Here is an 18,159-nt window from a genome sequence, read left to right as displayed (position 1 = left end):
TAAACATAAGAACTTACATACATTTAGTTATTTTTAAAGACAAAATCAGTTTATTTTAGTAGTTTTAATTTAAGCCTGCCTGATTATTCATTCACTAACTAGGAAAAGAAATGGCTCATTTTTATAATAGAGTATGTTACTGGAAATGAACTTTTCTTCTACTATGGTATCAATAGAAAAGAAATCAATAGAAAAGAAAAACCGATTCTTTTTCTAGGGATAAAGGGGTAAAATTAAGTATACTTAATTATTTTTTTAAATATGGGGAGAAAAAGGCTGACAGAGGAAGAAGAAGAGAGGAAAAGAAAGAAGGAGAAAGAGAGGGGGTCAGAGAAAGAGACAAGAGAGACTGGAGAGGGAAGGGAGAACCCAGTACCTCATTATCTAATCGATATGAACTCAATCTGTGTGCCAAAATTAAGGTGATCTCGGACATGGGAGAAAAACTTGTCAGGGTGGCAAGATGTACAGAGGTTAAGATCCTGGTTCAGGTCGTGAATATTCTGTGGAAAAATTCCTCCTTGTTCTAGAAGAATCCATAGGATAAAGATTTTTCGAAAGAGAGCAAGCATTTATTTTACGAAATGCCAAAGAAATATGAAAACAGTATGTACAACGATATAAAAGAGTTCTATAAAAAATCTGGTAGGAATAATGCAAATTGTTACTTATGTACACAACAAGGACTAGTTAAGAAATGGTAGATTTTTATCACCTAAGTTTATAAATTAAGTGTATGAACTTCCATACTGTCCTATAGATATAATCTAGTTACAGAATTTTATAATCAAAATCAAGGGCTTACTTAAGAAGAAATTTTTCAAATTACAAGAGTATTTTTAACCAAAATTCATTTGATTTAGATAGAGTGTGCTTTTTAGTCATATAACCATCTGGTCTCCTTTCTTCTTTATTAACTGTATTTTTCACTGAAAACTTGCTTCACTATGAAATATGCATGAAAATTAGTGATACTTATATGAAAATTCACATCAAGAATCAATTCTAATCCTTTATGCTTATGTGTTAAATGAGGCAGAATTTGGGCAAGGTTTTACTGACTGGAATAGGAACACAATTCAAATCAGATATTAATTTTCCTTTGTAGAAATAACAAGTATTTTTTAATAGATATTAAAAGCAAAATTTTTAATTAAACATACATGAGACCACAAAAATGGCTATGTATTTATATTACCTAATATTTTTCTAAGAAATATATCCTTCCAATTAATTAGAAAATATGAACAATTCTAAAATATTAGTTTTCTAAATGTTTTTATATTCTAGAGCGTTTACCCAAGAAATGACTATAATGTCAAGTAAATGCCAGTTAACTTTAAGTAGAAACTGGGTCTTTTTCAAGACCAACTCTTTCTTCCTTCACTTTCAAATCAATAAGAGATTACCAGAGAAGAAATTTTATGTCATTTGAACATGTTGAGGACAGATTTTATATTTAAAATGAGTTTTTGTGTAGTGTATACTGCAGTGTAATCTGCCACCTGTCTTCTTGGAGTTAGCAATTATTCTCTAAAATAATTTTCATCTCATAATCAATAAACAATAATCAAACTTGCATTTCCACAGTGAAATCACACATACCTGGTGGCTTTACGGATGTCAATATGGGGACTGGGTGAGTTAAAAAGTCATACACATTCAGGATGAAGATTATGAAATGTGTCTGCTGATTCCCTGGGAAGAATAAAACAGCAAGTTCTACTGAAGACCACAGTACAACCATAATGTCTTCTAAGCTACAGCCATATTCTGCTATCATAACATTCACTGTAGCCATAGTAACACCTAATAAAGTACCTTTCCAGCCTGGTAAATAGAAAGAAAAAGAGATAAGAAAAATTAAAACATAAAATTTCAACTCAATTCGTGTCTAAGTTAAAAATGAATAGATTCACATAATTATTACACATAGTACTTTTTTAAAAATGAGATATATTATTAAAAAATACATGACATGGAATAGCTATTTAATGAGAGTCATTGTCTTTTTTTCTTTAAAAAATGTAATATATGCTTCATTTCCACCAGGTTTATACCATCTTAGTCTTCTCTCTTTTTAAAGTATTAATTGTGGTAAGAACATATAAAAATATACCATTTTAAGTGTACAATTCAGTAGTATTAAGTATATTTACACCAATCTCCAGCAGAACTTTTTTGTTCTGCAAATGTGAATGTCTATATCCATTAAATAACTAATTTCTCCTTTCCCTCTGTCCCTGGTGTCACAATTCTTCTTTGTTTCTACAAATTTTATTTGTCTAGATACTCATATAAGTGAAGTCACTGGATGTTTAGTTTGCTTCCACCTCTTAGGTATTATGAATAATGTTGCTATAAACATGGGGTGGGATATGTCTTTTAGATTCTGCTTTTAATTCTTTTACATGAATACTCAGAAATATAGTTGATAAATCATATGGCAATTTTATTTTGAAATATTGAGGAATTGTCATACTGTTTTTGGAGGTGTGAGTCATTCAACATTGTTCCTTTTTTTTTTCCCCCTGAGATTATTGTAACTATCAGGAGCTCTTTGAGATTCCAATCAAGTTTTGGAATGGATTTATTTAGGAAAAAAGTGCCTTTGAGACTTTGTAGTGATTGCATTAAATCTGTAGACCACTTTGGGTAATACTGACATCAATATTAAGTCCTCCAATCCATGAACATGGCATTCTTTACCATTTGTTTGTTTCTTCTTTCATTTCTTTCAGCAGTATTTTGTAGTTTTCATTTCTACCTTATTTTCTACACGTAAAACAAGTCTATTTCAATTAAGTTTCCCTTTTACAAACGTCCCAGTTTTACTTTTCTTCCTCTCTTTACTGAATCCTGTGGAATTCTAAGATTAAACCATTTCCTTCACTCCTGCTCTCATCTACTTCTGGAAGACAAAAACTAAACAATGTTTCTTTTTTCCTTTATTCCCTTTATTGGGAGTTAGATTCAGCTGATTTAGCTGGACAGTGAGGAGCCCCCTTACTCCTTCCTTCAGCACTCCATATGTATATGCTTCTAAAACTAAACACTCAGGTGAAGAGATCAATCTTTCTAAATAAAGGAAGGAGAAGATGAAAGGAAGAAATATTTAGATGATAAATTAAACTTCTGCTGGGAACCCACTGAATATGTGGTTATGGGAAGAACAGAATGAAATATCAGATTCTAGTTAAATAAGTGGATGAGATTATCAGTAGCCAAAATAGGAAATCAATGTGGTAGAGAAGGCTTTAGGAAAAACATATTGCATTTTTAACATGATGATTTTGAGCTACATTTGAAATTCAGAAGAAAGCAACTATAAAAAAGCATTCTGAGCTAAAAAGAAGGCTTTTTAATAGGGACAAGAAGGGAGGAGCCTGGAACTTATGATGGAATAACCTCAAACCAGAGAGGGGTCACAAGAGCAGCTCTTGGTGCTGACTGCTTTTATATGGACAAGAGCATCTCTTTGCCTTGGAGGCCTTTCTTAATTATTCACACACCTATAATTTATTCATCCCCTCTCTATTTGTTTCTTTCCTGAAGGACATGAATATGCAAAAATATACATCTGGCTGAGGAATTTTTATTAAATTAATCATATAGAAGAATTTTATACTTTCTGATATTTGATAAAATAATAAGTTCATAATGCATCCAATTGAATCCTATTTTAAGGTTAACTTAATTATAATGTGAAAGTGCTCTTTTAGAACTTCATTTTGACTGCTTCATCTTAAAGATCTTAAAACTAAACATTTCAAAACATTATTAGTAAATAATATTTCCTTTTTAAAACCAAGAACTGAGATTCAAAACTTAAATAACTTTGACAATGTCGTATGATAAAACTGACTTCTCAACCACTTCCATTAATTTAGCTAGGTCAAAAGAAAAATTTCACTTTCTTCTTTATGGTCTAAATATCAAAGCCACAGATTTACAACTAAAAGGGAATTCAAAACGTCATTTCTCATTCCACATAGAATCATAACCACAGGAAAATCTAAATATTATTTTCAAATATATTCACACAAAAAAATTCTGTAACCTTAGTACAGCGTCTGAAAGTACATCTGTGCTCTTCAGCAACAGTTATGGTTAAATACATGTAGTCATTTAAACTAAAAGCAGTTTTCCAAACGTGTCTTGTTTTTTTCAACTCATTTTTACATCTGTTGCTGCATCTGCGTGAATTACTTTCTACACCATGCCTGATATTCCTACTCTCTGGTGCCTGGATATCAAGGGTTCCCAAACAGAGGCAGCACCATGTCCCTAGGCAGTACTTAGGCAATCATGGAAGGTTGCTGTTTGATTATTACAATGACTGGGGGTGCTACTGGCATTAAGAATTGCAAGGGCCAAAGATACTTTTAAGGGCACAGTAGGATTATCTTACCCTCTAATGTTAATAATATCCTTGCTTACAAACACTGACACTTAGCCAAAACCTAAAGACTCCTCAGGAATCTACCTAGGGACCATCTCCTTTGGGAATTCTACTCTGATTCTTATCATTTGACTTATATATCCCCTTTATCTGCTCCTATAATAAGAGTATATTACGCAGGCCCCACCCCTATCATTACATTGATCACAAAGTAATATAATTAACTGTCACACCCACTAGAAAAATTGATTTTTTCCCCCGTACTAAAAATTCAGGAAAATTCTCAATGCTTAATTAATATACTTACCAGAGTAAGCAACTCCACATGATTTTTGGCAGGATCTGCAAAAACTATAGATATACAGTTAGCACCAAGAGCTGCTATTGTGATTCCTCTCTGGTTTGAGGTTATTCCATCATAAGATCCAGGCTCCTCCCTTCCCATAATCCAGACTTCATTGGAATGATCAGTCTGATACCAAAGATACATGATAAAAAGATTTTGAAAATGGGGTTTCTCATAACATAAGCATTTCTGAAAGTACTTATTTCAGCATAAAATTATGTAACCAGCATAAATTACTAGAATTCAATAAGACTATCATTTCAATACAAAATACTAAATGCAGCAAATCTGCATGTTTTATTCAAAGGAAACTGGGTTTTAACACTTAAGAGTTCAATAAAGTTCATCTTGAATACCTCATACGACAAATGGGTACTAGTCTTCCAAAAAGTAGACATTTAACATTTTAATAAAGAACTTAAATTAACTATCAAATTAATATTACATTTATTTTTCCTAGACTTAAATGAAGCTAGAATTTTGTAAGGAACAAGATATTATTCCTTAATTATGATGCTAGTTTTTAGAAAATAATGGCTTTTCTTTCCTACAATTCAGTAATCTTTCTTCTATATCAAAAAGGACAGTGTTACTCTACTAAGAATTAACCATACTTTTAGAATTGAAGAGCTCTATATGAAAAAAACTGAGATTCAAATAAATATATATTATGAGATTTATGTAAATATATATTCACGACATTTATAAATCTCATAAAATTGATCTTTATGTTATGATACATAAATCTAAGAAAAACAACTACTAAAATTTTAGCTGAGACACCAGAAACAAATGTGAAAGAGTTTAATTAAAATCGATGTAGTTACTGGTATGGTCTAAAAATATGGTTCAAAATATGAAACAAAATTTTACCTTTATTTGATAAAAATTTTCTACATTAAATCCTGCAGTATTTGCCAACCTACATACATTTTCTTGAACAACTACCTTGAGATCTTTTTGTTTGGAACTACTAAAGAGATTGAAGGAGCTAAGAGTTGGTATATAAGATATCCCACCTGTTCTTGTAGTAAAACCATGTATGAAAATATCTGTTGAAGACATGTAATGAGGATTAAAAAGATGCTCTCCAAAAGACTACAAAGCATTACAAAAGCCAGTCTCTCCAGCAGATCTCCCTGATCACTTCAACTAGCTCTAATTTATCTGGCTTCTAATTTTGGCAGCACTTTGTACCTCCATATGTTCTTATTACCTACTGCTGTTTACCTTCCATATGGGATTACTGCTCTTCAAAGATTATCTTCTGTCTCACCTGTCTTTTTCGTACCAACAGCACACAGCTCACAGTAAATACTGTCTAACCAAGAAGGAAGATTGACTATTTTAAATTTCACCCTTCTGTGAAAGTATTAATGAGTTGATGTTTCAGAACTTCTAAATAAGATTTCCAGTGTTATAAATCGCATTGTAAGGAAGGGCTGGGAAATTTGCTTAAAGGTAAATTTGTTTAGAACAAATTTGCTTATTTAGTATGGCTTTGAAGGAGTCTTCCCTTGTCACCCCTGACCCACAAGGCCATCCATAACACACATTGCAAATGATGCTAATAAACAATAAGTGAACAAAAGAAAGGGTGGGGAGAGGTGAGCAACTTCTGAAGAAAGACTGGATTTTTACATATACAGAAAAACAACAGAGAATGTTGAATATACCTGGGACCAAAGGAGATGTGATAATAGTTAATTCTCCTTTCAGTGCTGGCAGATTTCTCAAATATGTTTCTATTTCACTCTGGATTTCTTCTAGTTCATGAGCTATGATTGTGGTTATCTCATGGACTGTTTCAAAAGGCCATCCCTCAAAGTCATCTATAAATCATCAAACTCAAAATTGTAAACCTCAGTGAAGAGATGATTAATAAAAGCCTTCATTAAGGTTTTCCTGTGTGCAGGTACAATTGCCTTAATGCTCTTCAGATTTTTTTCATCTAGTTTTTGCTTAATGGTACACAAAGAGGCAGCTGATGCTGGGATTATTAACTGTCTCAAATTCTCTCCAGAGAGCTAACTATCCATTTCTTTTTCCAGTTCACAATTATCACAGCTCATGTTACTGCAACCCATTATGCAAAGGAACTTGGCCTTGGGTATTAGATGCATTCAATGTCTTCAATATGTCTCAGGGCAGTTTTCCTGACAGTTCAACTTCAAATCAAAGAAATCAATCAAAACTGCATCTGCCATCCTTCAATAGTACACAAAGTTTTTCAAAGAAGATTTCTGTGCCAAATTACCTGAAAAAAAAATGGCACAAGTAAGAATACAAAATAATATCAATTTTCTTACAGTTACAACAGAAATTTGTGGTGAATTGGAAAAAAAAGAATAATTATCTTGACCTCAAAATAGGGTTAGGGTTGTGGCTCAGTGGTAGAGTGTAAAGCAGGGGGTTTGATCCTCAACGCCACATAAAAATAAATAAATACAGTCATTGTGTCTATCTACATCTAAAAAAAAAATTTTTTTTTTTAAGTAACCAAATAGTAACTCTATACTGCTTCCAGAAAAGACAGACCACTATTAATCATAAGAGAAATATGACAAAGTCATCTTTTATTCTTTTTGTGAACATGTGGGTACATCTTTCCAGAACAATAATTCTGCTTTATTTTCTTTATATTTATAGCAAGTTTCAGTAGAAAATTACTTGTTGCCTTAGAAAGTCCTGTTTTTTTTTTTTTTTTTTTTTTAATTACAGGGTGTCAATCTACGCGCTCTATCATTGGTTCTCCATAATTGTTAAATTGGGTCACATCCCCTCATATGAAACCCAGAGAGGCCTTAAGTTTAAGATTTTAACCTGAAAATCGAAGTTTTGTGGGATGAAAGCCAAGGGCTAAGGGACTTCCCTCAGTGTGTGCCTTGTGGGCAAGGATCACGGAAGCGGCCGCCACTTGGATCCCAGGCGCTTCCTACCCACCTGGTTATTCTGGTTGGCGCCCAACTCCTCACCTTCAGCCCACGCGGGGTTAAGGGTCCCTCCCTGGTGACGCTTTGGGTGACCCCTTTGCCCCGACCCTGTTCTCCCGCCGCCCCTCGTCCTCTCCGCTCCCGCCGAATTTCATTTCCACAGCTGTGAGAGGGTGGCCACCCGCCTTTGCTGGACACCACGGATTCCCACGCGGCATGTCTGTCACCGCGGAGTCCCTGTCCACTGTGTGGCGCTCGGCTCCAGAGCAAGGGCGGCAGCTCCGCACCTGCCCGGCTGCTCCACCGACCGCTCCCGCCCGCTTAGGGCTTTGGGACCTGCGGACAGACTCGCAGCAGCGCGGTTCCCCTTCTCGCGCCTCACCTCGGCTGTCGGCCTGTCTGCAGGCAGCTCGGCCACGACCCGCAGCCTCCCTCCCGCGCCCCGAGTCCGCCCGAAACCCGGAAGCCGCGGGCCCCACGCACCTTTGCCCCTCACCGCGCCCTGGCGCCCCAGCAACCTCCGCGTCCGCTCCGGGTGGAAACCCGATGGCAGAGGATGGGGGCCGGGGATTCCTGGGACCGGTCCACGCCGAGCGCCCGCCGCAGCTCAGCAGTTCCCAGTCAGGAGCCGCAGCCGCGGAGGACCCTCTGGCGGAGCCAGGCGGATCAGCGGGCCCGAGGCGGGCACTCCGGACCCGGAGAGGGGGCGGCGGGAGCGGGGGCGCCGTGGAGCGGTCGCCAGGAGGGAACGGCGGGTCCTGTGAGGGCCGGGCGGCGGGAATGGCGGCCCTGGGGTCGCGAGCGCGCGGAGGGCAGGAGTCCGGGCTGCGGGCGAGTCCCCTGAGCGGACTGGAACTCCCCGCAGCTGGCGCTTCCCGATGACCCTCTGAGCCAGCAGTGGGGCGGGGACACTTGGTTTATGGAGCCCAGGCCGGATCCTGTCAGGTTACCTCTTAGGACTTGTCCCCTCCAGGTTCAAGGCATGGGCCTCTAGGGGACGATTGGTTAGTGTGGTTTTGTTTGCCTTTTGGTGATTCTGCCTTTCTTGAGACAAGCCAATCCTCATGACAGCTCCCTCACTTTTATTGACTACACAAGGGTCGCTTATGCCCCTCCCCGCCTTTTTGCCCTTTTAAATAGTGGGTTCCTCTAATTGGAAGAAGGCACCGATTCTTAGAATAGTGTTAAAGGTACACTTCAGCGTCCCTTACCTTTCCTCCAGGAGTGTGATTTCACACATATTGAGCAGCTAAGGTATGGAAGGCATGTGCTATGAAGTGAAGGGGAAAAAATCCAGCCTCCTCAGAATAAGAGTCTGATAGGAGTATTAGTAAAAATATATTGATTAAAAGGTGATGTCATAATTATTGTGCAGTAGCTAGCTAGGAGAGACATGTGCTGTTAGGTAGAGATAAGAAAGTGTGCTTGCAAAGAACTGATATGTTCACCCCATTGGAATGATGTAATGTACTTGCAAAGAGCTGATATGAATGATGTAATGTACTTATGGATTAGTATAAATATATCGGCACGGAGGGCTGGCATTCACCTTCAGACCTGCCTCGAGAGAGGACAACACCGGACGGTCTGTTGGTCCAACCAGTCTCTGCTCCGGAGCCGCTGTGTGAGGCGTGACCTGAATAAACCGAGCATTCGAGAAAGGCATCTGGTGTCCGCGTCTTGCAGTACGTCGTGGGGTTGCTGGACCGGAACGGATACCCGTGAAGGTGAGCGGACTCCTTGCCCATTGCGGGACCCCCGGGAGGTGATCCGGAGCTGAGTTCCAGACATCGGGACCGTCTGCTCGCGACAGAGTCTCTGTAGAACTGGCTAAGATGGAAGAAGAGGTCCCCTTATTATTGTTCAGGTGATAAGTGCTGAAGAAGCTTTGCATGAATGACAGAGAATCTCTGGAGGTGGGCACCTGTTTCTTCTTGACCAGAGACTGGGAGCATCAGCCCAGAATAGGAGCCATTCTCCTTATCCCTGGCAACTGTTCTTGTCAAATTGGTATTTTCCCTGGACATTTGTTAAGAACCTTGAGTGGTAAGTGGTACACCTAACCAGAAGGTACACTATTGTTTTATGTTAACTTTTACCTCAAGCAAAATATAGGTCTTGTAGTTGTTAAAGCAAGTTTACTGTATTTATATAGACAGTGTTGAGAATTCAAATTCTTTCATGCATCAGTAGTGGCACTAAAAAACAAAGAAAATATTTCAAAATAATGAAGTTGTTAGGGAACAGTGTTATTTTGTGTTTACAATCATTTCCTTTCGCCTTCTGGTAATAACTTCATGTGTCATTCCATTCTTACTCATCCTACATCAGTGGTTTTCAGTCCTGCCCAAAAAACAGAATTAAAGTGGAACTTTAAAAAAAAAATAATGCAGAGAACTCCACCCCAGATAAACATTGAATCAAAATCTCCTAGAGTCAGTCCTAGCATGTTTTGTTTTTCTTTCTTGTTTTATTCTTTAAAGATGATTTAGATGCATAATTCATTTTGAAAAAAATAATTGCCTTCTTCCCAAGCCATTCAAATAAAGGCTGTTCTTTGAATAGGCCACATGACTTCATCTTTACATTTGCTGTTTGTTCTACTTAGGACACCCTTCTTTTTGTATGCCTGTTTAGATAACTGTTTTTTATTTAATCTTCAATCTCAAACATAGCCTTCCTTGATTTCCCATCCTAGATGCAGATAGTTTCTTTGGCATTTTGTTCACATACCAGAAACCCTGTATTAGAGGCAGTCCAGACCTCTTTCCAAACAAAAAATTGAAAAAGTTGGTTAAACATTGAATTGTATACTGTATAAGCATGAACTTTCTGTATTGTAAATTATATCTAAGCAAAGCTTTTTTAAAATAGAAAAAGAGCAGTTTAACCAGAAAATCATGAAAGAGTGTAATATTATAAACTTTTATTTTGTACCTAAAACAGCTGTCTGTTCATTTGCCAATCTATTCAGAAAGCCCAGGGCCTTTTCTTTGCACATGGTCTACTAATTGGAGTTCTGTATTTTGTCTCTTGCATAAATCATACAGCTAACCCAGTAGTAAGATTTCCCGAGATTTTGTTCCTTTAAGAGGAGAATAAAGGCACTTGTGAATTAATCTGAGTGCAATTTTAATCTTTATAATTTTAATAGTTATCTCATACAGCTTTATTGGATCTTTCCAAAATATTAAACATAGTTTTTAAAGAAATGACAAACTTTATTTCCATGCTATATTATTTATGTATATGTTATAAAAGCAAAGTATCAAATACAAGTGGCATAAATAGATTGGGAACAAACACAAGTAACTTATAGGACCCTACATTTGGTAGTGCAGAAAGGGGCAGCCTCATGGCAGGTAACTTTGCTAGCCATGAACATTTAGCGTGATATGAGAATTAGCCACTTTACAAAAGAAATAGGGTTAATTGCTTAGAGGTCAAATGTAGATAGGCTAGGAGAGCATCTACTCTGCCTCTCCATTTTAATTATTTGACTATATGGGTTCTTCCTCATAGAGATTTAGAATATTTATTCTGAAGTCAGAGATTGTGCCTTTCTTTTCAGGGGCACTGCTGGGGAAATCACCAGACATTCTTACCCTAACATGTAAATTTTATGAAAACAAGTGGAATTTTAAAAAATTGTTAACATTGTTTTTAAGGCATTTCACTACAGTTTATGGATCTTTAATGAAAAGGTAATGTAACAGATAAATTTTTCCTTCTTAAAAGCTTGAACTAGTTTCCTGGGGTTGCCATACTAAACTACCACAAACTAGCCAGTTTAAAATGACAAGAATTTGTTCCCTCACAGTTATGGAGGCCAGGTTATAAAACAGAGGTGTTGACAGGACTTTGTACCTTTTGAAGCTTTCCTTGCCTCTTCCAGTTTTTGGTGGCTTCAGACACACCTAGCCTGGTGACTATGTGACTTGGGTATCTGTGCCTCCATCTTCACTTGTTCTTCCTGTGTGTCTGAGTCTCAACTCTCTCTGTCTACCTTTCTCTTATAAAGAGAGCTTGAAAATAAATGGAAGAGCAATCAAATGAGAACAAGCAAAGGCTATTTGTTCAGAGGTTGCAAGGAAGTGCTACCATCTGCATTTTAGCTGAGTCAGAGGCAGGAAGTGGAGTGAGTATAACTTGATTGGAGGTATAAACATAGGGAAGCTACAGGCAGGCTGGTTAGAGTGAGGCATCCAATGTGATTGATCAGGGGTGTATATTTGATGTTCTCTGGTTGGCCCCAAGTTGGAAGCAGAGATAAGAATTAGGGAAAATATCATCATTAATCAGGGAGTGACTATTTGGGGGCACTTGTTACATTTGGTTTCCTAGGTTGTTACTAGAGATAGTGTTCTGACTTCCTACATGTCTGATTTATAAATAACAAATTGGCTTCCTGGACTGCTTACTGTAGGTAGTGAGTCGGTTTCCTGGATAGGTTGCTACAGATTGTTTCTGATTTTTATTTTAATGGTCTGGCCATTGTATGGTTGCATATTTATTCTTACACCTGCCATTGAATTTAGTGCCCACACAAAATTCTTTAACCAAATCACATCTGCAAAGATACCTTCTTCTTCTTTTTTTCCCTACATAGAGTCACATTCATGGGCTTTGAGCATTAGGACATGGATGGAGTATCTTGGGAGCCACCATTCAACCCACCAAAAACTCTTCTTGGTTTAGAAATGATGCTTGCTTATTTAGAGGAATAAAACAAAAAGAAGCAAAAACCTTATCCTTTAGTGTCCTAAATAGGCAGGTAGGTTATGACTAGATTTCACCAAAGACTTATGATTTCTATCACAAAGGCAGGGACATTTTGCAATAGTTGCCTGGGCATTCTTCAAAGCTTCATTTGGAGTTTAAGACCAACCCTTTAGTCTACCACTCCCAAATGAGATGTTTTGGTAGGCACTAACAAAACATGTCTACATATTCAGAGAACCCCCACGTTGGTATGAAGCTTGATGAAATATAGATAATATATGGATACTGCCTGAATTATCTTAGAGAGTTAAGGAATAAAACAAACCTTTTCTGTTTCTGTTTTCAATATCCTGAAATTTTAATTTCAGTGCCTGGTCAGAAAATGGAAAAATTACTAGTTTCAGTGGATTCTAAGACACTGGGATATAATAGGGATATAATAAAAATTTCATGATTTGATTTATTCTTTTTGGATGATGGCTGGCTATGTTCTAACTTCTTCTTAAAAACGTGGTTAAAAGTTCTGGACAGGGGCTGTACCTGAGTTGTAGAGCACTTGCCTAGGACATGTGAGGCGCTAGGTTCCATCCACAGCACCAGATAAAAATAAATAAACATACTGTGAAAAAAATTCTTTATTTTAATTTTTTATGATTTTTTTATTTATATATGACATCAGAATATATTATAATTTTTAGTACACATATAGAGCCCCATTTTTCATGTCTCTGTATATGAAGTATATTCACACCAATTCATGTCTTCATACATGATAATAATGTGATCACATTCCATCCACTTCTAACCCCATTCACTCTACCTTCTCCTCCCACCACTCTGCCCTATCTAGAGTTCATCTATTCCTCCCACGCTCCCCCTCCCTACCCCACTATGAATCAGCCATCTTATATCAGAGAAAACATTCAGCATTTTTTTTTTGGGATTGGCTAACTTTACTTAGCATTATCTTCTCTAACTCCATCCATTTACCTGCAAATGCCATGATTTTATTCTCTTTTATTGCTCAGTAATATTCCATTGTGTATATATGCCACTTTTAAAAAAAATCATTCATCTGTTGAAGAGCATCTAGGTTGGTTCCACAGTTTAGCTATTGTGAATTGTGCTACTATAAACATCGATGTGGCTGTATCCCTGTAGTATGATGTTTTAAGTTCTTTGGGTATAGACTCAGGAGAGGGATTTCTGGGTCAAATGGTGGTTCCATTCCCAATTTTTCAAGAAATTTCCATACTGCTTTCCATATTGGCTGCACCAGTTTGCAGCACCACCATCAGTGTATGAGTGTATTTTTTCCCCCACATCCTTGCCAACACTTATTGTTTTTTGTTAATAGCTGCCATTCTGACTGAAGTGAGATGAAATCTTAGAGTAGTTTTGATTTGCAATTCTCTAATTGCCAGAGATGATGAACATTTTTTCATATATTTATTGAATGATTGTACATCCTCTTCTGAGAAGTGTCCTGTGGACCTTGGGCCATTTATTGATTGTGTTATTTGCTTTTTTGGTGCTTAGTTTTTAGTGCTCTTTCTGATGTGTGAGGGGTAAAGATTTGCTCCCAAGAGGTGGCTCTCTATTCACCTCACAGATTGTTTCTTTTGCTGAGAAGAAACTTTTTAGTTTGAGTCAATTCCATTTATTGATTCTTAATTTTAATTCTAGTGCCAAAGGAGTTTTATTAAGGAAATTGGGGCCTAATCCCACATGATGGGGATTAGGGCCTAGTTTTTCTTCTATTAGATGCAGGGTCTCTGGTTTTATTCCTAAGTCCTTGATCCATTTTGAGTTGGTTTTGTGCATGGTGAGAGATAGAGGTTTCATTTTATTTTGTTGCATATGGATTTCCAGTTTTCCCAGCACTATTTGTTGATGAGGCTATCTTTTCTCCAAAGTATGTTTTTGGCGCCTTTGTCTAATATAAAATAATTTTGTAATTTTATGGATTAGTCTCTGTGTCCTTTCTCTGTTTCATTGGTCTACTGCTCTCTTTTGGTGCCAATATCATGCTGTTTTTGATACTATTGTTCTGTAAGTATAGTTTAAAGTTTGGTATAGTGATGCCACCTGCTTCACTCTACCTGCTAAGGATTGCTTTAGCTTTTCTGGGTCTCTTATTTTTCCAGATGAATTTCATGAGTGCCTTTTCTATTTCTATGAGGAAAGTCATTGGGATTTTGATCAGAATTGCATTAAATCTTTTAGTAGTATGGTCATTTTGATAATATTAATTCTGCCTATCCAAGAACAAGGTAGATCTTTCCATCTTCTAAGGTCTTCTTTGATTTCTTTCTTCGGGGTTCTGTAATTTTCATTATATAAATCTTTCACCTCTTTTGTTAAGTTGATTGCCAAGTTGAGAGTTCTGGGCTGGGACTGTAGCTCAGTGATAGAGCGCTTGCCTAAGCACATGTGAGGTGCTGGGTTCAATCCATAGCACCACCTTAAAATAAATGAAATAAAGATATTGTGGAAAAAATTCTTTAAAAAAAAAAAGTCCTTCAATCTTGGTTCTGAAGTTTAATTCCCATTGATTTATGCAATTCCAATGAGTTATCAGTAGATGGCAGTAGATTGTTTTCATTTATTTCCATTCTATTGTAGAGATACAAAAAAAGCTCACACACCCAATTTTACAGCAGATATCCTTTCATGATTTGTTGGTTTAAATAAATGTCATGCACTAGTTCTTCAGTTTACGTTACTTTAGAGAAAGAGATCAAGAAGTAGCAGTAATTATTCTCATGGTATAAATCTAATTTGCTTCATTCTTTAAGTTACTTCATCAAATATTCTAGGGAATACAAAAATGAGTAACACGTTGTATCTTCCTTTTTGCAGTTTACAGTCAAAGGGGAAAAATAGTGTAAAATAATGGAATTAATAAGAATAAATGTGGTGAAAACTCACCACGTGGTGGAAATTTGCTGAGGGCTTTATTTGCATTATTTAATTTCATGCATTGTCCTTACAGTAACACTAATGAGGCAGATACTCTTGTTCCTATGTATAAATAAGGAATCTGAGGCTCAGGTTAGAAATTATTTACCTAATAAGGTATAAAGTGGCACAACCTGGAACCAAAACTAGCTTTATCTTACTCTAGAACCTATAATGTTATCTATCATCATATGAGGCAGAGAAACAACATATTAAGAGAAATATTCCCAGAAAAATTTAAAAATTTTTAAATTTTTAATTTAGAAATGTTTCTTAAAATGCTACCCAAAGTAGAGTTTGAAGATTGGTTTTGATGTTGACATGAACAGAGAGTGTTATAGAAGCCATATTCTATCAGAACAGGGTAAGTTGGACTACAGATAGACCACAATTAGACACCTATTCTGTGCCAGACAGTGGAGGGTCTTTTCTCTCATGGAGTTTACATAAGTTGAAGGATACAGAAAAAATATAAATGTAAAAGATGTCAGTGGTAACAGATGTCAGTAATAATAAATGCTATGAAGCAAAGCAAAGAACTAGAAGATGAAAGAATAGGGTCATGTTCTTAAGAGAGTCATCAGGAAAGGTTTCTCTGCTAAGATAGTTATTTGGGAGTGGGTAAGGAATGATTACATTCCAATAGAATTTAAAGATACAACTAATTAATAAAAAAATTGCATGTAGCATGCATGATAATAAAAGAGTCAAGACACTAGACTGTCTCTTGTATAAGACAACTGGGACAATATCCTTGAGCAAACTGCCTGTGGGGTGTCTTCATATATTTCCCAAAGGGCCTATGAAGTGACAACAATGAGCTCTCCTTTATGACTTTCTGGGGCAGGTCTGGTTGAATTGCCCTGGGGTATCTACCTTTCTAGAGACCTCTCTGCTAATTAATCTGAAGGTTTGGCTTGAACAACAAGAAAAATGAATTGTAACTTACTGAGATGGAAAAAAACTATGAAAGAGCAGCAACATAGTTAGCAAGAACTTAGGAGGAGCCTGCAGAACTCACAGGGTTCCTTCTTCAGTCATGCAAATTATGATACTGAGGCCAGGGGAAGTCTCCAGGAGCTGCAGCTGCTCCATCAATGTGCTTTACTGGAATAGTTCCCCAAAGAAGAAAAGATGTTAGTAGGAAAGGGAAAAGAAGGAAGTTGTGGGCTGGGGATGTATGGGGATGTAGCTCAGTGTGGAGTTATATTTTTAGTAGGCACAGAGGCTGCAAGTTCAATCTCCAGTACTGGAAAAAAAAATTGATTAACAATGTGACTACAAAAGAGTTGTTCAGTTTGATTCTGGAGGCTTAAAGATATAATTCTGCCCTTAAAATATAATCTTGGTAGTTTAGATTAAGAGCATAAAATTTGGAACCCAAATATCTGAATTTAAATCACATCTCTTTTTTATTTTTATTGATTTGTTAAAAAATAAATGACAGTGGAATGCATTACAATTACTTATATAGCACAATTTTTCATATCTTTAGTTGTATATAAAGTTTGTTGACACCAATTTGTGTCTTCATACATGTACTTTGGATAATGATGTCTATCACATTCCATCATTCTTGGAAATCCCCTGCCCCCTCCCTTTCCCTCCCACCCCTCAGCTCTATCTAGAGTTCATCTATTCCTCCCATGCTCCCCCTAAATCACATCTCAATAACTATCTGGCTTCCTTTAAGTTTCTTAATCCATTTGTGCCTCACTGTACTTTTCTAGAAAATGAAAGTTATAATATCTATCTCATAGAGTCAAATGATTTAGTATTTGTAAAGTTCTTAGAATACTGTCAGGCTCCACATAAACACTATATACTATAATTTTTGTTGTCATTGTTGTTTTTGTTTTATCTAAACCACTTATAACAATGTCCAGCATAAAGCAAGCACAATATAAATACTTATGGAGAGAACTGTCTGAAAGTATAAAGGTATGTAATTTCACGTTAGGTGGGCAGAATAAGGATGTTGTCTATGAGCATGAAAGGCAAACTAAAGAGCTGGAGAGAAAAATTAGATTTGAATCTGTTAGAATTGATCTGGGACAGTTCTGTGTGCTAGGAGGAAAGGACTTAGAATAATGACATGAACAGAGTAAATGGACTCGGCATCAGGAAAGACTTCAGGAAAGTGGTACATTTGAGGTGAGATTTGAAGGAAGTGACCTGAAGAGACAGGAAAGAATCATAATTCTCAGGGGTGATTATAAAAATCTGCTAGTTAAGCAAACATATTTAGTGATTTTAAATGTTTCCTAGCATGTGCCTTACTTTATGACCTTTCTTTCTTTCTTTCTTTCTTTCTTTCTTTCTTTCTTTCTTTCTTTCTTTCTTTCTTTCTTTCTTTTTCTTGCAAAGCTTGTAATCACTTGAGTACAATTTGGGAAGATGCACAGATTCTATATAAATCAATTAAGAGTTTTTTTAAAAAGGATCAGTCATCTGAATAGAAAAACCCTTATGTTTAATGGAAGATGGCAACTTCCAATTTCAAAAGTACTTATTGACATTGAATTCCATTTACATATCATAAAAACTTGAACCATTTTCTCTGAGTAGGAATGGACAGGCAGATTTGAGACCTTTTTTCCTAAAGCCCATAATGCCCTTACTTCTGCCAACTCAGCATTGTTATTTTGGAACAACTTTCTCTTCATCTTCCAATGGAGAAAAATATGTACTCCTTCATCTTATCAGTTACTCCTAAATCAAGTACACTGGCACATGATTTTCAACCTGCTTAGGTCCTACCCTGACCAAAATAACACTGGACAGGAGTGCTATAT

General features: G+C 36.7%; 1 pseudogene; it reads right to left on the bottom strand.

Moving 5' to 3' along the window:
* Nucleotides 1–380: 380 nt before the first annotated feature.
* On the bottom strand, nt 381–6,955 carry LOC143411767 (purine nucleoside phosphorylase LACC1-like; annotated as a pseudogene).
* Between the last annotated feature and the right edge of the window lie 11,204 nt (nt 6,956–18,159).

The sequence above is a fragment of the Callospermophilus lateralis genome, chromosome 12 (genome assembly GCF_048772815.1).
Source record: "Callospermophilus lateralis isolate mCalLat2 chromosome 12, mCalLat2.hap1, whole genome shotgun sequence".
NCBI lineage: Eukaryota > Metazoa > Chordata > Mammalia > Rodentia > Sciuridae > Callospermophilus > Callospermophilus lateralis.
Note: the sequence above shows the minus strand (reverse complement) of the source record. Positions and strands in the feature narration are given on the sequence as shown.